Source organism: Meriones unguiculatus, chromosome 8 (assembly GCF_030254825.1).
Source record: "Meriones unguiculatus strain TT.TT164.6M chromosome 8, Bangor_MerUng_6.1, whole genome shotgun sequence".
NCBI lineage: Eukaryota > Metazoa > Chordata > Mammalia > Rodentia > Muridae > Meriones > Meriones unguiculatus.
The window spans coordinates 107,101,354-107,125,151 of record NC_083356.1 but is presented as its reverse complement, the minus strand read 5'-3'; the positions used below and the strand labels follow the sequence as shown (position 1 = coordinate 107,125,151).

At 37.5% G+C, this 23,798-nt stretch overlaps 1 protein-coding gene across 7 annotated transcripts in view; it reads right to left on the bottom strand.

The window, feature by feature from the left end:
* Positions 1 to 23,798, bottom strand: part of B3galt1 (beta-1,3-galactosyltransferase 1) — a 547,096-nt gene that overhangs the window by 355,410 nt on the left and 167,888 nt on the right. For 4 of the 7 annotated variants that reach the window (XM_060390325.1, XM_060390324.1, XM_060390330.1 and 1 more), the window contains exon 2: positions 3,543 to 3,646. The exons of the other annotated variants lie outside the window; for them this stretch is intronic. The gene's annotated coding sequence lies outside the window, so the exon portion shown is untranslated. The remainder of the gene's footprint in view (positions 1 to 3,542; positions 3,647 to 23,798) is intronic. 7 annotated transcript variants of the gene reach the window in all.

Here is a 23,798-nt window from a genome sequence, read left to right as displayed (position 1 = left end):
AGTTAGCAACAGCATAGATTTGTTTCTGAAGGTTCTAGGCTGAAATCAAAGGGACAGTGTTTTTAGCACTGCTGGGAATTCTCTTCTGGGTGACAACTTCCCTCCTGTGGTAGAAAGAATGACTGAACTCTTACAACATTCCTTCTTTTTACTTGCATAAGTTTCTAACTCCTGGCCATGTTGACCCAAGTCATCATATCAATGTATGGACTGTAGAGAAGACGGCAACATCTTTGTGAACTGCAGCCTGTTAGCATAGATGGCCTGTTGTCACCACTGCCTTTTAAAGGCCTAGACCTGAGTTCAGCTTCTAGTAGCTGAATGATAAAAATACCCTAGTTAAGTCAAGTCTCTCTGTATAACCTACTACCTCCTCTCCCTTTTCATAGAAATAGTAGCGTTCAGGTTTCTTCACATTTAATTAGCTAATTAGCATGTTAATTGCATTTCCTGTTCATCCTCTTAATCCCTTTCTCTTACTGTTGGCTGATTTTTCTTCCTTAAAGCCGGAAATTATCTTCTTAAAATTTTCAATGTGAGACACTGTGCACATTGAGGCTCTTTTCAACATGGGTCTCAGTCCAATCAAGACTCATCTCTTCACACCTCGGTGGATTCTGACAAGCAGCTATACATTTCTAACATGCGGGAAATGTTTGTTGACATCACAGTTAGAGGTTCTATATGCAGTAAAAATGATGTATTGTCACTGGACAAGATGAACGAGAAGAATGAAAGCAATATAAACAAAAATGAAACTGAAGCCAGAAAGAAGAGCACATGGTTTTTCCACTCGGGAATTATACTCATTCCCAAATGCCTTTTACCTCCACCCTCATGTTCTGCCCCTTCTGAGATTAACTGTATGCAGGTCTAAAGCAATAATTTCTTTGAATTGTGAATGTTTTGTCTTTCCACCAGTAGTCTGCTTTCCCTTCACCTACCTTCCTACATCCCTTCTATAGGAAACAGTGATTTGAAGATCTCATGCTTCTTTCCATCTCAAATTCTTAGAGGCATCTTTCATCAGAGGTTGTAGATAGTTTATATTTCCGATTAGAAAAATGGGGAAGCCAGGTGTGGTGGCACACACCTTTAATCCCAGCACTCATGGAGGCAGAGACAGGTGAAATATCTGTGATTTCAAGGCCAGCCTGATCTACAAAGTGAGTCCAGGACAGCCAAGGCTACACAGAGAAATGTCGTCTAGAAAAACTAAAACAAAAACAAAAACAAAAACAAAACTGTGTGTGTGCACATGAATGTGTGTTTGGGGGGGGTTCAAGTGGGAGGGTATTCCAAATGTTTACAATTAAAAATCTCTAAATGGGTTCCCTAGTAAGGGCAGTAGGGGCTATCTCTGGCATAAACTTAGTGGCAAGCTCTCTGATCACCCTCCGCCCCGGGGGAGCAGCATTACCAGGCCACAGAATAAGACAATGCAGCCAGTCCTGATGAGACCTGATAGGCTAGGGTCAGGTAGAAGGGGAGGAAGACCTCCCTATCATTAGACTAGGGGAGTGGCTTAGGGGGAGAGGAGGGAGAAGGGGTGGAATTGGGAGGAGGTTAGGGAGGGGGCCACAGCCTAGATACAAAGTGAATAAACTGTAATAAATAATAAATAAATTATTTTAAAGTCTTGTTGTCTCAATATTCTCATGCGATGGCTGACCAAATCAAAACTCCAATAACTGAAGATGTAGAAACTTATGTAAATTAATATCATATGACATAAAAGTATAAATATCATAAATGGAGTCACTGAAAGTTTGGGGTTACTTATAAGAAACACAGGTATGTCTACTTTGATGTCTCCCATATGAGTACTAACTATTCCCCGTCCTACTTCCATATCAGATGACTGGCTATATTCTGAGTGGCGTGGCCTTGAGTGTAATGTTGTTCATGACAGAAACCCATCGTGAGAAGCATCAGACATGATTTATTTTAATGTAGATTAACAGAAATTTATATTTTGGCTTCGAAGAGAAAAGTTTTGGTGTACCTCACATATTCTAATTACAATAATTTATTATTGCAAGAGCCTTTGCCAACTATGACAATGAACAATAGGTCACTCTGTTATTCCAAACACATGTACTTCACCAAACAGCATTACACTAGTTGGCAAGGCCCAGGAAGAAATTCAAATTCTTAATCAATGTCATCCTTAATAAATACTCAAGAAGATGCTACCAGCTAGGTATCCAGAGTTTCTTGGGTAATGAAGCTCTCTTTTTAATAAAACGAATGTGTAACTAACTCTATTCAAACAAAGACAAGGGAAAAAGCACAACGTGTCCATTACAATGCTAACACATGATGCAATGACAACAGGGAAGGTCTGTGAAGACCAGGAACAGCAGGAACTCGCTTACATGGCTGAGGGAAATGTGAAGTGTGACAGCTGCCGTTTGGCAATTTCTTTAAAAATCATATTTCATTGATATTTTATTTACTCATCATAGTCCTTGGGTACACATCTGAGTGAGTTGAAAGCAGCTTGCTATACAAGGCTGAAAACAAAGGTTTTCTATATTTCCTTAAACAGCTCTCAAACTTATAAGCAACTTGAGCATGTGAATGGATAAACTGATATGTAAAGAAATTATCTATAATCTCTCTCTCCGTCTTTCTCTCTCTCTCTCTCTCTCTCTCTCTCTCACACACACACATACACATCCCTGTTAAGTGAAAGACAAAGACATCAATATGAAACATCTATCTATGGTATGGCTGAAATTACATCACATTCTGGAAGAGACAAAATTATCGAGGTCAAAAATTACTGTAGCTTGCCAGAATATCAGCAAAGAAGGAAGGGGTAAACAAGGTGAACAGGAAACTTTAGGGCAGTGCATATGAACAGTAACACTGGTTGTCAAAACCTATAGAATAGTCATTCTAGCAGGAAACCATTCTATAATGACATACATAGGAAGGTACCAATATTAAGTCATCAATTGTAACAAATTATTACACAAATTAGAATCTCAATAACAGTGCAAACTAGATGTGTTTTGAAAGATTTTACCCAGAAATTCTCTGTAGTTGCAAAATGAACTTTTCTGTGACCATAAAAATGTCTTAAATGAAAGACACAAAATCAAGCAAAAAAAAAAAAATCTAGAAAAGCAAATAGAACCAAGAGAAGGTAAAAGTATTGCTAAGACAGCACAACTTGTGATGAGGACATTTTCTGCTAGCTTTCATGATAAGTGGAAGCAAAAGAAGACAGAAGGAGTCACAATGTTTAGGTCCTATGAGTCTGAAGCTTTCTCTACTGAAGAATTCTTTTCATACTGAAGGCTTTGTGTTTGGTCCCACGTCAGTGAAACCTGTAGTATTTTTCAAATGACTGCAAAGATAAGGAACTCAAGACTAAACTACAATCACTTAAATGCTGAAGTGAGTCTGAAAACAATACAACTATGAAAGATAATGAAGTACATTCATCACCTTTAGGCTGACGTCATCCATCTTTACACCAGTTTCACTAATTTTTCAATAACAAAAAACCAAACATAGGATTCAGCCATTACCTACGATGAACTCTTCTGTCTTCCTCTGAGAGTTGAGTCTTTTTTGATATACAACCCTTTGTCCCCTTCTGTACTCCGCAATCCTTGATGTGTCTCTAACAGATCTAAGGGAAAGAAAAACACAGAAGAAACCTTAACTCTCTGCTGTATGTCATTTGGATTTTCTTTTGCCACTGAATACATTTCCACATATTTGGAACCAAGCTGTTGTATAAAAATTTGCACTGGGAGAACACTTAAAAAGCCCCCCTTTCTGCTGAGCTGTGGTGGCACATGCCTTTAATCCCAGCACTTGGGAGGAAGAGGCAGGCAGATATCTGAGTTAGAGGCCAGCCTGGTCTACATAGTGAATTCCAGGACAGCCAGGGCTACAGAAAAAACCCTGTCCTCAAAAAGTATACACACAAACAAACAACAGCAATAACAACAAAAACAAAAGGCCTTTTCTTTTTTTACATCATGTATGGCTCAATAGTTTTAGCCACCTCTGGGAAATGTTGTCTTCACTGGCTTCATACTCGTTTAAACTATTTTTGACCATTACATACTTCTTTTGTAATCTCAGTAATATCACCAAGGTTTTCAGTAGAAGGAGAAGGTTGCCAGCCTTACCTAATCACTCTACTTATGAAGTGGACTAACACATTTTGTTGCTTAAAAATCTACTTTTTTCTTTTTGACCTAAAACTCTATAGTGAAATCCTAGCACTCCATCACGCCTGTGAGATTGCTGACCTGAGTGAGCGGGACACTGTTCCTCAAGCAGCATGTTCTGGAGGACAGCCTTCAGTATCAACTCACATTCCATGTGTCCATTTATGGAAGAACAACAACAAAAACTGGCTTTGGCCGTTACTCACAGATTTCTCTAATTCAGTTCAATGAATCTATTTTCCACAAGCTATTCTTGGAAAGCCTCTTAAGCTGCCTACAAACAGACAACACTGCTTTGTGAAGCTCCTTAGAAATTCTAGCCAAGCCCACTCTTTAAAGTCTTAAATATTTATGTCATAGAAAATATGTTTTAAGAAAGGCTTGCAGTGAGACATCTAATTTTGGAGCTCCCAAATCTTACAACCCATTATGCTTACATAATCACTCACAGTATTATACCGATGCAAAGGGACACCGAGGGTGTAGATATGCAGAAACCTGGAGATATAGGGGTGCCCAGGTTCTTTCACAATCTAAAAGCAGACCTCCAAATCTTAGCTTATCAAATGGGAGGGCTCCTAGTACAAAGATATGAGTTTGGTGACTCTTTCAAATGCTTCTGTTAAGAATCATTATATATACTTTCAGAACTCTTAGCAGCAAGTCAGTGGAAACTCAGAAAAGGCCAACTCCAAACTCTTCTAAGGTTAGCTTACAGGACCAGGACGTGGTCTTGTAATGGTACAGATTTTTCATTACTAATTCAATGGTTTTTAACATAGGTAATATCTTGTTCCACAATAATCAAATCGTTCATCTATAATATAGATAAATCTAAAAACTTTAAGTTGAATGAAATACACCAGGCACATATTTTTGCAAACCAGGTCCTCTTTGGTTATATTCTATGAGTGTTTAGCAAAGGTAAAAATCAGGTCCAAGAATATGCAGCAGTGTGGCTATGCATGGTTCACAGAGGTGCATCATAAGGAAACTGTTGGTAACAGCAGACAAATTCTGCATCTTAATCATGATACTGATTACATAGATACATCCACTAAGCCAAACTCAAATGAACTAGGCCCTTAAAATCTGTACATCTTGTAATTAATGTATACCCTGATTAAAAACCAAAATTCTCATAGCTACCTCTTAATTATTTGAAAGACTGTGAGTCATGGCTCCTATAACAAGGAATATTTACTCTTTCATTTTTTATTTTTATTTTTTTGCCAGTGAAATGTATTCTTTATCCCTTCCTTTGTTTTTCCACATAAGGGTTGTCTATGAAAGAAGCACATAATCCCCGAGGTGATATAGGTAGTGTGCTCTATAAAAAGGAGTAGTTAATGCAGAAGTAGCCTACACTCCGAAGTTTAGCTTTTTATGGAAAACAGACAATTAAAATGAGCAAAACAAGAAAAAGAAGAGAGAGAAATATGGCAGTTGCTGAGATAATATCTGTGTTTAAACTAAGGCCTGTACTAAGCAAGAGATCCACTTTAAACCAAACCACGTGATAACCCATGAAGAGACTAAGTCACTAAAAGCTGATGGAGTATTCAGACCAATGGAAACACACAGCATTTTCTACACAACTAAGCCAGCACATTCCTCCCCCCTCCCACACACACAACCACAAATCAAAACAGCAATTATTTAGAAGGCCAGACTGGGTTCAGCCACTGAAGCCCATTTTTGCTTTTTTGTTCTTATTTTCTTAAACAGAATTTAGGTCTCTTACACCCCCAGGCAGTTTATATACAGCTGTCCAGGAGGCTAAAATGGTGTTAAGTGACCTTCTTTCTGGTGAGCAAATGCCAGCTGGGAAGACAGGTGCCTCTACTTCTGGTAATGTTGCTGCCAGTGAAAAAGATGCACGCACTCTTAACAAACCGTGCCATGCAAGCTCTTGACAAGTCCAAGCTGGGACTGGCAGCATTTGACATATGAAACATAGTGACAAATACAAATAGAGTAATAGTTTAATAATAAATACTATTATTTATTAGTTGAATAACTAAAGAGTAAAAATGATAACTCTGACATCAAACCCTTTTAGGTAAACATGCCTCTCACCCACTCCCAACACTTCCAAATGAAAACATTTTTTTCAACCATACCTTTTTTAAAGCAAATGAAAAAATTCCATAGCAAACCAAGACTACAAATCCTCTCAGTTCCTCTTTGTGTTTTTTAACTAATTCTTGCTAAAAGGGAGGAGTCATTATAAGATTAAAGAGATTGAAGAATATAATTATGCCAAAATTAAGTGTGAACCATATAATTAAGTTACTAAACTCCTAATCCGGAGGAAGCATTCATACATTTCAATATCTAAAGGAAAAAGACAACATAACATTTGAAAGAATAAGTGAAGACAGAGCAAACTAATAAAAAGTTTAGTTTAAAAATCAGCCTTTGGCAGGAAGTCTCCTGATGAAGAATGATCCTATATCAAGTCATCTAACATCCTTAACATTGCCTTCTCTCTTGTCTCTCTTTGTTTTCCCAAACTTTGGTCAGAAAATGCAGGGTTTGTCTAACTGTATTTTGGTAGGATGGATATGGCCACTTGAAAGGACTAGAGAGATGGCTCAGAAGTTAAAGAGAACTGGCTGCTTTTGCAGAGGACCACAGTCAGTCCCCAGGACCAACATCACGGCTCATGAAGCCTGTAACTATGTTCCCAGATCTGTTGCCCTCGTCTTTATAGACAACTGCACCACAGTAAGTGCACAGTAAGTGCACATATGTGAATTCTTGTTTACAAACATGTGCACACAAAAACACACAGATAAAGCAGGGGCAGTCTCTGGCATGGACTCCATTGCCTGCTCTTTGATTATCTCCCCCAGGCAAGGTGGCCTTACTAGGCCTCAGAGAAAGAGGATCCTGAAAGTCCTGATGAGACCTGATAGGCTAGGATCAGATAGAAGGGGAGGAGGACCTCAGCTCTCAGTGGACTAGGGGAGGGGCATAGGAGGAGAAGAGGGGGGGGGTGGGACTGGAAGGAGATGAGGGAGGAGCCACAGCTGGATACAAAGTGAATAAACTGTAATAAATAATGAATAAAAAAAATTAAAAAACCAAAGTGAATAAATTGTAACAAAAATAATAACAGCAATAATAAAAACCTAAGAACCGGAGAAAGAAACTATTCAAATGGCCGCTTGAACCCAAACTGCCTGAGATTCTATACAACTCTATAATGTAACAGTCAATGCCTAGTCAGAGAAAAATAGCTTGAAAAATGTAAAAAGACACTTGGCTTTCTCACACTTGTCTATGACAAGCTGGAAGAAATCTCTTGTGTAAGTTTTACATATTTAATATTTAACAAAAATATATGATTTGAAAAAAACATTTTTTTTAACAAATTCTGATTTGGAATCAGACGTTGCAGTCAGTGCATGACTTAGAGAAATTGGAGGCAGGAGAATGAGGTCAGTCTCAGCTAAAATGTCCACTCAAGGCCACAGGGACACACCGAAGATGCTATCTCCAAACAGAGCAAATGTTGTCTACAATGAAATAGTTAATATTCAACGACTTAATTATTAACAGAATGGCTTTTGAGTATTTCTACATATACTTTTCTTTCCTTAAGTTTCTATTATCTATACTACTTAAACACTTTTATATTTTGTATTTCTATTGTTTCTTATAAAAAGCAATCTGTGTTTTCTGGTCATTGTTTAGTACTGATATTTTCATGCATATGACAATTTGGAAATTCATGAAAGAAATTATTGTATTGAGGTTATTATAAAGATACACAGATACTTAAGAGATTTGAATCATTTTTAAAATCCAATTTTATTTCTATAGTTATTTATTACAATTTATTCACTTTTTATTCTCACTGCAGCCACTTCCCTCATCACTGCCCAGTCCCATCCACTCTCCCTCTCTCCCCCTTGATAGGGGAGAACCCCCTCCCCTTCAACCTGACCCTTGCTTATGAGATCTCATCCAGGTCTGCTTCATCATCTTACTCTGTGGCCTGGCAAGGCTGAACCTCCAGGGGGCTGCTGTGGAATACAGAATTATGGTAGAAAATTTTTCCAGAGATACAGAAATTAGTGATGGTATTTACTGCATATGAATAGTAAGAGACATTTCAAAGCTTTGATTTAGTTCTGACCTGGTGCCATTTTTTTTTTCTTCAAAGTCCTAGGGGGGTATATCCTTTCCTTTAAAATAATTCATAGCTGAGGCAATGGAAACAGAGATAAAAACAAACGCCCAGACATTTCCATGCTATTTTTCATGGACTATACAACTGTATACATAAGCTATAAGGTATGTTATTTGGGCACTCAATTTTCTACATGAAGTCAGAGCAACTTAAACATGTTTCATAAATATTAGCTGAGAAACTGTCTTGAGATAATATCATCTAAAGTAGTTTTTACACTGCTTTGATTTTTAGTTACAGATTTCATTAAATACATACCTGGCTTTGTCTTGATTTGTATCCAATAGCATTTCCCTTAATGTTGCTTATTTATCTGTATGAACCACAAACTTCTCATTCATAAATTGAACACATTAAGGTATGCTATATATTGTATATCTATTATATATAGAGAGCAACTATATATATAATTGCTCTCTACTTCCTAAAAGAGAAAGAGGGAGGGGGATAAGAACAAAGAGGAGGAAAGGAACAAGGAAGGAAGGAAGGAAGGAAGGAAGGAAGGAAGGAAGGAAGGAAGGAAGGAAGGAGCGTGGTCATACATTTACTGAAGTCTTGATTTCTTACTTAGGTCTATGTCATTAGACAAACATATTCCTGTATAAAGATTTTGGGTCCCTAGTCTCCGTTCTTAGCTATCCAACTCATATGATTGTTATTTATATATAAGAGGACTACATCTTCTTTTAAGACAAAGTTGCCATTGTGTATATTTCTATAAACTTAAAGATCAGTTCTGAAGGGGGAGCTGAAATGAAGGGACTTGTTTTCATGAATAGCAGATTCCTTAGCTTTCATAGGGACACAGAGGTCATAGATTCTAGGGTAGCTGCACATTCTTTTTGCCTATATTGAAATTATACAAAAAGACTTTGGCATGTACCAAAAGAACACCAGGGTTCTTTATTGGAAAATGAGGCAGTATCTCGTCTATCCTATCATCAGTTTCTTTGGAGGACTGAGATCTCCATTACTAATTCCTAAATTATACATACCAGGTAGAAAACAAAGTAAACCTTACCCAAAGACATGTGAAATTCTTCTATTGGGAGGACAATTTTTTTTGTTTTGTTTTTTTGTGCAAACACATATAAATACAACCTGCAACTTGCCGAGTTCATTTTCATTGTTTGTGTGTAGCCAGTACGCCTTTCCCTCCCCTTTTTATTTTTCAGAATGGTCTCATGTAACCTAGGCTGGCATGAATAGCCAAGGGCCTTCAACTCCTTCCACTTCCACAGTCCTGGTATTACAAGCGTGTACCACCCTTCCCGGATTTCATTGAAACTTTTCTAATCTAACTTTATAATATGCACATTGCTTCGCATTCTATAGTATCTTTGAATGTACTTCTACTGTGTGAACTTAGCAATTCTGCTTGTAATCATTTTGACCCTAAAGAGTGTATATATAGAGATAGAAATGCCAAGGCTTACACCAATTCTACTAAACAGGAGAATTGCAACGATATAGCACGTTGAGTTTTATCTCATAAAACACATGGAAACAATGGATTTATACCTCACTTTATGTTCATATGTTCAAAAATGTTCTTGTAATAGAAATTATTTAGCACTGGCATTTAATGCGGAAAAAAAAGGTGTACTTGTCTTTTAATCCTTAAAGACTGCATCCACTGGACAAGTTTGAGAAACACTGATAAACTGGAATATTAGCAGTCTTCATTCATAAAAACTAAGTCTCTAAAATATAAAACTATAGTGCCCTACCGCAGCTAACTCACTTGACCCTCACAATTTTTAATTATTTTGTTATTTATCATTCCTACTCATGTTAATTATTGTTTCTTTATAAATAGCGAAGACCTGCCTTGAATTCACTGCTTATTTTAACTGTTGTAGAACTTGCTGTACCTCTCCTACTTCAGCCTCCAGAGTGCTGGCATTAAAACTTTTGCCGCCATTCTCATCTCATTATCATCTTTAATTCATGTTGCCTTTCCATAGGTCATATACTATAAGAATGAAGAAGGCTCAGAATTGACATCATTTTCCCGAAAACCTAGTCCTAATGGGGCTTTGAAAGCTCTCCTATACAACTGAAAAATGCTATTCATCTCTTCAGGCCTCAATATATTATTAATTTAAATTGGGTAACAGAGTCAGGTTTGAGGTTATTCAATTTAAAGAAAGGACTACAAGGGCAGATGGAGTTATGCTGCATACTACTTTATAAAACCAAACAGAACAAAATCAACAACAGAAACTTATCTCTTGGGAAAATAGGTTGGATGGAAGTGTTAGTTTAAAAACATTTGTTTTTCTGTGTACTATCCACATAAAAGAGTTGACTCTAGGTTTTCATCTTAAAACCGTATTTGTTGAGAAGATTCTCTAGGGAATGTATGCATCAGAGGACTTGCTTTAGTGGTGGAGAAAGAACTCTTAGACTCATGTCAACATTCTACCAGATGGAACAAGTGAGGACGATTCCAGGTTTGCCTAACAACTGCTTAGAAGCTTCTCTTCTGGAAGATGATACTCCTCAAGTCGGAAAAGAATATTTAGAATTTATTCTCAGCATTTAGTGGAGCAGAGAAGTGGTGATCATTTCATTTCTCACTATTGGCTGGCTCACAGCAGCAGGCACGTGAGCAAAACCCGGGTATAACTGACCTGGTTGGATTCAGGTGGCAGGCTTACCTCGAAAGATTCTGACAAAACAAACCCACTGTGCAGCATTAGTATAGAAAATAACACCCCTGACTTTATTTGGTTTTAACCAGGGAACATTAACACAGATGAATATGAAGAGCACATTTATGTCTTTATTTTAGTATACGGAAGCAGACAAACAGAAAAATATACACAAATATCGTTTTATCCCACCTCGGAGTTTGTCATGCATTGGAGAACTTCTGTGTGAAAACAGACTTCCGTTTTCTATTTATTTTTCTTCAAATTTCTACCATATTTAAGTAGCAAAGAGTAGTTCTTCTAAGTCTCAGGGGAAGGTTGATTTAGAAAAACTAAAGAACCAGATTTTGGGCTTTGAACAATTAATTTGACCTTTGTACATCATCACGGCAGCCAAGTCTTTAAAACCATGGCTTTAATTGAAAGTACCTCCTGCTACAAAGGAAAAAAAAATAGTCCCAAGGGTCTAAACCTCAGACCACCTGGCACAAGGGTTTCGCCAGCAAAGGAAGTGAAAAAGCAAAAGTGCACAGTAGTTTCCCTGAAGAACAAAGGGAAGATAAATAGAAACACGTGAGGAGAAGCCAAAGCGTGGGCTGACTGGAGGATTGGTCTTGAGCTGGGACTCTTCTCTGGAGTGGAAACTCTGGCTGGGCACTTGGAGAACAGACACTTCCCCAATTAGTTAACAACTTTCACCAAGGACACTGCCTCTCCCTATTCTGGAACTTGAGTAGAACACCAAAACAAAACAAAAATCACATTGTTCCTTAACTTAGTTTTCAAACCATGCAACCACAGGAGGTAGAGTAATCACCAAAGGAGTCTAGAGAAGGACATAGGTGGCTTCTCCTAGCCAAGTTTTCTGTGGCTCCCACAGGTTAGACATAACAGAGTTTCCCATGAGCACTTGCTGAAGAGCAAAGGAATGCTATGAGCAGAGGGTCAGCAAACTTCAGTTTGAAATGAGTTGATTCCAAAGCAGAACAAAGTCGAAGGCTGGCCAGTTTCACTTGGGGTGGGTGCTAAGTCCCTAAAAATTAATCAAGCTTTGCCAGGACCTGAATCCATGCTTTGCTTACACCTCCATTTTAGTCATGAACTGTCCTGAACAAAGGCTAACACATATGACATTTATAGACCATAGCAAAAACATGTCATTTCAGATTTAAATAAATAGTAAATAAGAGAAGAGACTATTTTTTAGCTCCTGGATAACCAACATTTAACATCTACTTGACTTAAAATATCTGTGGAGATTTCTGAATAATAAATAAAAAAATTAGTGGCTAGGTTATCATCATCATCATCATCATCATCATCACCATCATCATAAGGTAATAATAGAAGCTAAAATTATTCAATGAAAGCTGATAATAATTAAATATTCTATAATATATAGCATATAGTATATATAATTTATATTATATTATATTATTTATTATTAATATAAAAGTAGTATTTACTACAAAATATAAGAGTATTTATCATATAGAGTATAGATATATATTATATAGCATATAATTATATAATGTACCTAATTATTAATATGTGGTATATATATGATACTGTCATATAATAATTTTATGAAAATATTACTAAAAGCTAATATTATTGAATACTTTGAGGGTAGTAATTTATCCTGTTTTACATAGTTTACTCTTACTTATCAACACTATAGGTATGCATATCAATATTATTAGTTTGGAACATGGGCTATAAGAGTATATGATCTACCTAAGGTCCTAAAGATATTAAGCAGAATATCTGATACTGAAAAGTACACATTTTACAATAGTCAGATGCTGAAAATTAATTTAGAAAATTGTGTTTGAAGACCAAAAATACTCTAAAGAATTAGATCTAAGCTGTCATTTAATCTGTGGTTGAGTTTTATCATCTTTAAGTCCCTCACTTAGCCTCATAGACGAGTAGATCTGAAAGGAAACTGATAGATTACATGGTCTAATCCTCCTTCTGCCAACTGGTGGAACAGACTCAGACAATGAGATTGAGTTAACCAATATTTCATTGTTGAGATAGGGAGAGAAAAGAAAATTCCTTCATGTACTTTTTTATATTCAGTGGTTTTTCTTGATTTCTTACTCACTTTAGTATGAATTAAATAAAACATGAGGAACACTTGCTCAGGAATATGAAGAACAGAAAACAGGAGGTCAGAGGTCAGGCTGACATAATTCATAAAGAAACCTCGTTTGTGTGAATATACTATCATAAACTTCCTACGGGGCCCATTTTAAAACCAAAACCAAAACAAAACTTGCTGAATATGCCTGTCGTGAAGAAAATGTTTAAAACAACAATATTACTTTACATATCATGCTGGTTAGATTAACCCGGCATATTCCAGGGTCATCTCAAAAGAGGAACACGAGCTGAGAAAAAGCCTCTATCAAATTGCCTATGGTTAATTCTGTGGGACATTTTCTTGATGAATGTAGGTTGAGGGAAGGCCCAGGCTTCAGTTCCGTGCTACCTTTGGGCAGACTGTCCTGAGTGGTATGGGAAAGCAGGCTTACCTAGCCACGGGGAGCAAGCCAGTAAGATGCACTCCTCCAGGAACTCTGCATCATTCCTGCCTCCAGGTTTCTTCCTTGATTTCTTGTCTTGACTTTCCCTCATAATGAGCTGCATCCTGTAAATAAACCTTGCCAAGGAAACCTTTGCCTGCTTGAGTTGCCTTGTTCACGCTGCTTTATCACAGCAACAGAAAGCCGACTAAGATACTTGTCCTCTGGCTATCTTGTAGTAAAGCAGATTTTCACAGTTTGGGTGATCTGTTTTATGAATAATCTATAGAGTCTATTTTCTTGTTCTATGCTAACTTGCACAGTACCTGAGGCATAATAAAAGATCAACAGCATTTCAAACAAGAGAAAGATTTATTAAAGGTCACTCACACTTTGGTAGCTGTTCAAAATGTGTTTGGTTCTGTTCTATTATCCCCCTGGAATGACATGAGTGGACAAACCGATGGAGCCAAACCTGATGAGTCAATGAAATGTGTTTGGGGAGAAATAGTATCTTTAAAATGTCAAATAGTTGCTACAGCTTCCCATTCTTTAAAACCATTAGACACCATGCCACATTGACAAATGGGTCTAATAGTTTCTGTGCTGTGGTCATCACAGCAGAATTGGTAATGCATTCTTATTTTGTTAGACAGGCACTTCTGGTGACATTATGTGCACATAAAATGGTCTGGTAACTTATGACTGGTATAAAACTAAAGCAATATATCCCAGACTTAGGGAAAATGTTTCCTTCCAACTCACTTTTACCTTATTATAGCTTCTTATGGCATCAACCTCCTCCATCTTTCACCTAATCCTACCATTTCACTCTTCTGTTTCCTAAACTTACAATTCAGTTATTGGTGGAAACACAGGAGCAACTTATCTGTATATCAATCACTGCTCAGTTGGAGCAATATATGGCCACCAAGGCTTAATGTATAGACACACAGATGGAAGCCAAATGTGTATACATTATCCCAAAGATGCCACTTCCTCCTTCATTCTAGTTGGACTTTTCATCCTGACTTTGCTTGGGTTTGTTTAGTTTCATTTTAGCAAACAGCAGAATTTACTTCTCCCATTTTAACAGTCTGGAAATCAAAGATGAATGCAGGGCAGATTTAGTGTTTGGTGAAGGTTTCTGATTTATAAACAGCATTTTCTTGCTGTGCCATCATATGGGCACTATGTCCTTTAAGTCACTTACAATTTATATCCTCCTTATCCTTTGCCCAAAGGTTAAACTGTCAAGCTCCTTCTCACACAGAAGGATTTAAGTCATTCCAACATTCAAAAGCACACAAATGCTTCTCAGTGGGAGGACTCTCAAACAAAAAAAGACTTCACAGTGTCTTAGTTTTACCCCTTATTTTGAGTGAGACATTTGGAATGTCTGTTGAATCTGAAAGCTTAAATAATTAATGAAAATATTGATATGATCAAACAGTCTAAGAGCAATTGGCTAGTCTACTCTTCTCATCATGTACAGACAAAATTATTTACAGAACTATTTGGAATTGAGGCAAAAATGTTTTCCTCTTTCATTTGTGGGGAACTCCCATGTTCTTGTTTTCTTTACTCTCCATAATTTCCTTGTTTTTAATGATGGCTTGTACATGATGAAATGAATTGCTTAAGTTTATAAAAAAAATTTAAGACACCCATATCCTCAATGAAAGGTATAGAGAATGGTGGTTTCAACTTTTATTTATAAAGGGATATTATTCTCGTCTAAAGCATTTTATTTAAGATAGTCCCCCTAATTGGAAAACCCCTGAGAAACCATAGAAGCTAATGGTTTAAGTTTTTCAGTAGTGGAAATTTCATAAATGTTTTCAGTTAGACATCCCCAAACTGAAAATGTCACTTAAAGCCACAAACGAGTGGACACCATATGAGATTTTTCTGAACCCCAAACTGTAAAAGTAATAAATCCTCACATCTGTGCTAAGTAGTGTTTTAGTTGTCTGAATTTAGCTTAGACTATTGGTGATAACCCTATAGAGTGTCCCCATCGAAGTTCACACACTTAAAAAGACACAGAACAAGTTCATAAATGTTAGGTGTTGTTCAGCCCTCTTACCAACACAAGTTATTCTGGGTTTAACTGTACCTTCTATGATTCATATATTTAAATCTTAACACGAGACTACAGAATGTGACCCTGTCTGGAAGAAGATGAGGATTGACATTATTAGTTAAGAAGAGATCATACTGGAGGTGTTCAGGTTCTCCAACCCAATATCACTGGCCTTTGTGTGAGAAAGAGCAATGAGGACTCATACATACAACTAGGAGAAACAACATACAGATGTCAATGAAAGCAACCTTTTAGGACCTACGACAGCTGTGAAGGAGCATCATAGAGATCCCGGAAAGCAGTAGGAGCCAAGGCAAGGGTTACCACAGACTCTCCTTCACATCCCTCAGAAAGAAACACTTCTGGACTTTCATATCTTATATTTTCACTTATGTGGTGAAACAGTGCATTTCCATCATGTGACCCCTTAAGATTAAGGTACTTCATTAATTGAGCAAAGAAATCTCATTGGTACATACAAAATCTGATGTGATATTTACAGTGCACAGCGGGTACATTAGGTGGTTATTATGATGTGACAAAAATGAATCACCAGGTCTTTATTTATAATTTAATTACAAACTCAATTGTTTTTTTAGAATCACCTTGATGAACTAGCTCAGAGAACAAACAGCACTTGGAATAATTTTCATTTTAAAACCTAGGTGAAAGTCATTTCAAATTTTAGTAGTCCACGAAATGATGACAATGACAACCTATAATGTGACATAAGAGATAAGTCCAGAAGCTAAACCTCTATTTGCTACCACTTAATGCTAGCTCTGGTTTGGAAGTGGCAGTAGAGTTCAAATATAACACAACTAGTCTCACACAGTTGAAGAGATGTTTATAATGACAATGCCATTTTGCTAGACCTGAATTGTGAAATAAATTAATGATAAGGGGATAGGCAGATGAAAGGGCCAAAAAGGATTAGAAATATTCTAGATGGCACAGTCCAGCTTTTCCCATGTTAGTGACTTTTCAGTCTGTCAATAAGCTTTGTCTATAAGAAATCAATTCACTTAGGTGATGAGCCTGATAATTTTATATAAACAAGTCAAAACGACATTGGAATTACAAATTCATTGACTGAGTAGAAGTTTCTCTTCTTCTAATGAGGTAATGTGGGGTCTTGTACGGACATTACCATTGCATAGAGACAGATGCTGATCCCTCTTGGCTGTGGTCAATATCAAGCTTCTAGTTAGGTCCATGTCCCAAATTTGTGCCTCTGTTATTCTGGTTTCCCACTTCCTCTCCCAAGGAAGGGTGCTGTTGACTTTCTGTGCCTGTTTGGACTTTATGTCCCTGTTTGGTGTGGGGACCTAAGCCAATGGTTGAGGATATTTATTTATGCTACTCTTCATTACTTCAGGATAGTTAAATTCTTAAGCCATAAAGGTGACACAAACACTTGAAGAGCCATAAAAATTTAAAAGTATCTAACTTCTTAGTTTCAGTTGCTCAGATCTTCATCCTAAATTATTCCTGAACAGCTCTCTCAGCCTCAGGTTGTACACACAGTCCAGTGTTTGGTTCCATTGATGGTCCTACCAATTAAATGATCAGCTACAGTCTCATTGTGTCCAAGAAGGAAGTAGCAGGAAGGAACTAAAACTATCCTCACCTCCAGCTATGTAGAAACACTCCATGGTGGTAAGATGCATCCATGTGTTTGAAAACATGTATTTTCAGAAAGCCCAGGGAAGCCTTCCAAATGATGTGGCTCACTGATACCTCTCACCATTAAGTGGTTTCCCCTTACTGCTGATAATTTTATTCTCATAGTGATATGTAAACTCACTCTTTTCAAATCTGAATCCCTTAGAATCAAGGAATCTTCATCTTCACTGTCTGTTACATCTGTAAGCACATGACACCAGCTAATTTGCAGGGACTAAAGTACATTCCCTGGATACTTTCAAGATATCTATTTTTCTTGAATTAAAAAGAATCAACATGAATATTGGGGATTTGGTACTCCAGTTTTGATAAAGACACATATAATCATTTTCAGTAAATACTACTGGTTGAAATAATCAAATCACAAATTTATACATGTAGATCATAAGCTTCTTCAAATAGACATGAAGGCCCTATATGAAACCATTGCATAATTCTTAATAAAAATGTGCTCAATACAGACTTGATGATTTGATAGAAAATTTAAGTATCAATTCGAAGCTAAATTAACTTTACATACCCTTAATGTCCCAAGTGGAAAAAGGATGCATTATTCCTTTACTTGTTCATGAAACATGGGAAGGTCATTTAGAGTGATCCCACAAGTGTATGACAGCTTTTCATAAAGAATTTCAGACAAATGAAAATACTGGTATCACATAGGTACTTGCCAGTTTTCACCATGTTTCACACTACATTTGACAGCTCTGTTTCTTTGATGTTCCAAATAAAGACTACCTCCCTTAAAGTGAAAAGTGAGGAAGACTCTAGCAAGCAAAAGCAGGAGTAAGGCAAAGGATCTGTTGTTGTAATAATTTGAAACTTTACAAAAGAAAGACTCTACCCAGCATTGCATCAAAGCAGATACTGAGATTCATAAACAAACTTTAGGTAGAGTACAGGGAATCTTAGGAAAGAAGGGGGAGATAGTAAGACCTGGAGAGGACAGAAGCTCCACAAGGAGAGCCACAGAACCATATCTGGGCACTGGTGTCTCTTCTGAGACTGATATTCCAACCAAGGACCATTCATAGATTTAACTTAGAACTCCTGCTCAGATGTAGCCCATGGCAGCTCAGTATCCAAGTGGCTTTCCCTAGTAAGGGGAACAGGGACTGTCTCTGACATGAACTTAGTGGCTAGCTCTTTGACAGCCTTCCCCTAATGGGGGAGCAGCCTTGCCAGGCCATAGAAAACAATGCAGCCAGTTCAGATGAGACCAAGAGAAGCTAGGGTCAGATGGAAGGGGAGGAGGACCTCCCCTATAAGTGGACTTGGTTGGAGAGGGGCATAGGTAGGGATGAAGGAGGGAGGATGGGATTAGGAGGGGAGGAAGGAGGGTACTACAGCTGGGATACAAAGTGAATAAACCGTAATTAATATAAAAATAAAAATTTAATTAAAAAAAAGAGAGACTGGGCACAATCCTGCATTTATAGGACAGGGGTGATTTCTGTTGTGCTACTTAAACTAAAATCAGAAATTTAAGCTTCATTCTGAAGCTGAAGACTGTCACTCAAGATCCAGGAGGGTACAAATGACAAGGATAGACATCCTATACTCAAGAGATGCTGCCCGGGATAAGGTCACACTTATGGTAATCTCTAGCTTTGGCTCATGGCCAGAGAGTGCTGGGAGAAGCTGAAGCTCCGCAAACCTGAAATGACAGTCTTTGGCATGAAGATTTTTACAAATACTTGCTAAAACTCCTCCACACGCACTTCTATTTCAAACCTTTCCAAACATACAGATCAATGTAGCAGAACTGAGCAACCAAAAATGTTTATGTATGAATTCTGACTCGAAGTCCCGTAGCAGCAACAACATGTAGACAGCAATTGCTTAATTTGTATATCCCTGGAAAACCTACATCCAGATGTGTGGAAATAGCCGAGCCATATAAGTACTAATTATATTTAGGATCAACATGCTGAAATTACCTAGTTAGCATATAGTCATTCATGAAAATGAAGTGAGCTACCAAACCATTAGGAGAATGAGTAGCAGGGAGGAAATTCCTTACTACACAGTTAAGAAGCCCGAGTTTCTATGGCCCACCAGCACGTTCTTTCTATACAGTGGTTCATAGTGTTACCGTGCCCTCCTACAATCTGTCCAAAGGCTCCAGGTCTCAGAGTCCTTAAACTGGAGCCTAGCCACACAGGTGGAAAGCACAAAAGAAAGGTCATGCATAGGTTTGTGAACCTGTAATATTAAAGCATTGTAAAATTTTCATTGAAGGAATGCATGTGGGAAGTATTGATAGGAAAGCTAAGGCTAGGTATACTGAGAAGCATAGTAGGGAGCTTTTGGTAATATGGGATAATCCTATAAATAATTTGAAAGCCTGCCCCAGTCCTTTTCCATGAACTACCTAGAAGCTGGTTCACAGTAGGTGTTAGAAGCCGTACAGCTTTGATAGTAATCTACTCCAATTCCCTATCAGCTGGCTCTTCCCAAAGCTCATTAATTCTGACACAGGCTGCCAAAAACCTCAGATTCTACATCTGCTCTTTTAAATCTTCAACTCTAAAATCTATTTTTTCACTTCCAACAAAGGTAATTTAGAGGATGGGGTTCGGTGCGTAGGTCTTTCTTTCTTCTAGTTAATTTTGAAGGATAAAATATGCCGTCCACAACTGGGTGACTAGATCTGAGACTGAATTGTTACTGAGTTTCCTGTCTGTTTACGGGATGAAAATGAATCAGATGCCAGTTTTTATTTGCAAATTGCAGATATTTAATATGTGTTAATTAGCTTGCCAGTCTTGTTTAGAAATAACAGTTCCCAGTGGCCTCTCCAGGAAACAAGCCTGAAGAGGAAAGGGTTACCTCATTTTGTTTACCCAGTGGGCCGCTTATCTATTTTTAGCAGATTCTTTTTCACGGTTTCTCATTGGACAGGATCAAGGAGCTAGAAGAACGCTGCAATAAAATTTGCCCATCAGCCCACTCCTCTTCCCAACGGCATAAGGATAACAAAACACCAAGCTCCCAAAAGCCACAGAGCCTCTTTCCTACATAGAAAAATGAATCCTGAGGACAAGGCCCCACTGCCTTTTCACTACAGCAGTATGAAACTGATCCAGCTACACGGCCAAGTAGGTAGTTATAGTTTTCATTCTTCACTTCCTCAGTGCTTCTTAAAGCTCTTTAAAATAGCAGTAAGCCTCCAGAAAGTCCTCTATATCAGAAAATAAAAGTTGAAAGTGGTGGATATAGCCACGAGTAGCAAAGTCTTTAAGAAAGATTGGATGTCTTGTGTTTCAGGGCAGTAGGTCAAGGGTGGGGTGACGAGATTATGGAGTGGGCTAATCTCAACCTGTGAAAATTGGCTTCAGTCACTCTGGCCTGTCTCATCTGCAATTAACAACAACAACAATTTAAAATCTATTATCCTTGGTAAAGCAACCTCATAGCTCCCTTTAAAATACTACGTAAATGCCAAGTCTTTACCCTAGTCAACCCAGTACATTAATTTAAACACACAGACACACAAACACACACACACACACATACACACACACACGGTATGACACTAAGCCTAAAATATATATTATGTAACTGAAGACAAGGAAAACAGAGCACATAAAAGTGACTATTTATATTCAACTTTTAATTGTGAAAACTTAGAAAATGAGATAACAAATTTTAGGGTTTTCTGAAATGATCATACAGCAAATAATAATAATAGTAATAATAATAATAATAATCATGGTGTCTTCTTCTGGCCCTTCAAATGTCATTAACTATATTCTGTTTGAAATGTAGCAGGAACCTAGGAAAAAGATACGGAGCTGAAACTGGGTGCAGGCATGGTGAGTCCTATGTCTCTCTACTAGTTTCCTGCTACGTCTAATAATTCAGAAAAAGTCATTATGTTCACCTACACAGTCACCCCCAAATACGTTCCCATTAATTATGAGTCAGTTATGTATGCCTCAGGCTCCAAAACAAAGCAAACTCTTCCTATTTCCCTTGTTGAAATCAGGAATATAGGGAAATGATTGAAATGCTCAAGTGACAAAATTAGTCCTGCTTATTAATATAAAATCATTTTTTTTTCAGTATAGTTTCACTAGATACTAACCATACTCTAGTGTAGGACTCGTAACCTTGGGTAGTTGGGCAAAACAAAACAAACTCCATGTTTTGCAGACTCTTTGGTTTCTTTTGAGGGAATTTTTTTTTTTTTTTTTTTGCTACTGTTCTGTTGTTTATTTTAATGATTCCCAATTTTGTCTTTTTGTGGTGTTTCCTTTTGGGAATTTATATAGACAAGAGGTGGAGACAAATCTGGGAAGAGTTAGAGGAGAACACATGATTAAATTATATGGAAAAAAAAGTTTTAAGTAGAAAAGGTGAAATTTAAAAAAAATAATCATCAATAAGGAGGAAAAGATTCAGCAGTTAAGAATCCTGGCTGTTTTTCCAGAGGGCAAAAGTTCAATTCCCAGAACCCCATGGTGGCTCAGCTCAAAACTTACTTTAACTGTGGAGCCACAGGATCCAATGTCTTCTCTGGCCTCTACAGGGACTAGGCTTGCAGCATGTTGCATGAACATACATGGTGGCAAAAACACTCATACAAATAAAAGACAAAATAAATGCTCACAAGTGAGCATATTCATTCTAGAGGGTAAAAACTGTGTGTGAGTCTTCCATTGCAAACCCTATCAAACAATGGGAAAGGATTAATAAATTCGTAAAGAAACAGAATACTTGACTAATTTGCATAGGCTTTTGGAAAATGGAAGTGTCACTTAAAAAATAATAATAGTCTTTCTTACTTTCTGTAAGTTTTAATGACCGCACACACAAACACATACACACACACACACACACACACACAGAGGCATATTAAATTTTGTAATGATATCCAGAAATATGAGTAAAATGAAACTGACTATGGTTTTATTTTCCTAGGTCTGGTCATTGTTTCTTAGGATAGTAGTTTGCCTTCAAAGAACCCCAACTTCTTACAGGTGCTTTTTTTAACTTTAAATCACAATAACAGACTTTTGTTTGGTAGTATAGTCAACACTATCCTAATGACTTAGCACTCATTTTATAAAAACATATGATTTACATTGCATAAAAATACAAATGGAAAATTCATTTTAATATTTAACTTTAATATTAAAAATCATAGATGAAAAATTGTAATGTTTTCTTTATTGTTACTATTTATTACAATTTATTCAATTTGTATTCTATCTGTAGCCCCCTCCCTCATCTCCTCCTGGTGCCACCCTTCCTCCCTCTTCCCTTCTTAGTCCACTGCTAAGGGAGGTCCTCTTCTGCTACTATCTGATCCTAGTCTATCAGGTCTCATAAGGACTGCCTGGATCCTCTTTCTCTGTGGCCTAGTTAGACCACCTCACCAGGGGGAGGTGATTAAAGAGCTGGCCACCAAATCCTTGCCAGTGATTGCACCTGCTCCCCTAGGAAACCCACATGGAGACTGAGAGGTCCATAGGTTGCATCTGAACAGGGGTCTAGGTCCTCCCCATGAATGGTCCTTGGCTGATTCATCAGCCTCTGCAGGAACCCGTGAGCCCAGACTTTTTTGATTTGTTGGTCTCATTGTGGAGTTCCCATGCTGTCCAGGTCTTTCTCTCTCCCCCTTCTTCCATAAGATTCCCTGAACTCTGCTCAAAGTTTGTCTATGAGTCTCAGCATCTGCTTTGATACCTATTAAGTAGAGACTTTCAGAGGCCCCCTGTAAAACTGTCCTGTCCTGTTCCCTAGCTTTTCCTACTATTGATCACCAAGCCTACATCTGTCATAGGGCTAATATCTTGAATATATAAGGAACTCAAGAAGTTAAACACCAACAAACCAAGTAATCCAATTAAAAATGGGGTACAGAGCTAAACAAAGAATTCTCAGCAGAGGGATATCGAATGGTCAAGAAACACTTAGTCATCCTTAGTCAACATCCTTAGTCATTCAAGAAATGCAAATCAAAAACACCCTGAGATTCCACCTCACACCCATCAAAATGGCTAAGATCAAAAACTCAATGACAACATCTGCTTGTGTATGTATGTGCATGCTCGTGCAGGCATGCATGAATGTGTGTGTGTGCATGTGAGTATGTGCCGGTTTGCACTTATAACAAATCCTCTTTCTAGTAAGCATACCCATCTGATTGATCACAGTAATGACATAATTTTAATTTTCTTGTCTCTGTGAGACTCCAATTTTTAATAAGACTACATTATAAATTCTAGTCTAAAGATCATAATTTCTTTAGCATGTAAAGAATCCAACCAATACAACAAGAACAATTCTTAAGCTTGTGTTTTGTATGACTGGTGGCCATCTTTTCAAATAACCCACTGTGGCATCATGCTTATTGATCTATTGATACTGACTTCAAAACTTTGTTACAGACACTTGCTAATGAGTGCCTTTTCTGTAAAACCTTTTAATTTG